The following is a 210-nucleotide window of genomic DNA, read 5'->3' as shown; positions in this document are numbered from 1 at the left end:
ATTCATGTGTATGCTGTTTGTGACACAAAGATGCATTACATCTACAAACAGAGCATACAATGAGAGCACATGATACACTTTTGATGTTTGTTTCATTTCTTCGGTAATGTTACAGACTGTTTCGGAAAATGAAGATTCCAGGACCACTTTAAATGTTTCGTTTACAATCTTTTCCCAATGACCAGGAATAGTACTGCCTGAATGAACGAT

This window comes from Notothenia coriiceps, unplaced genomic scaffold (assembly GCF_000735185.1).
Source record: "Notothenia coriiceps isolate Sejong01 unplaced genomic scaffold, NC01 NC01_scaffold00015795, whole genome shotgun sequence".
Lineage (NCBI taxonomy): Eukaryota > Metazoa > Chordata > Actinopteri > Perciformes > Nototheniidae > Notothenia > Notothenia coriiceps.
This window is presented reverse-complemented; position numbering follows the sequence as displayed.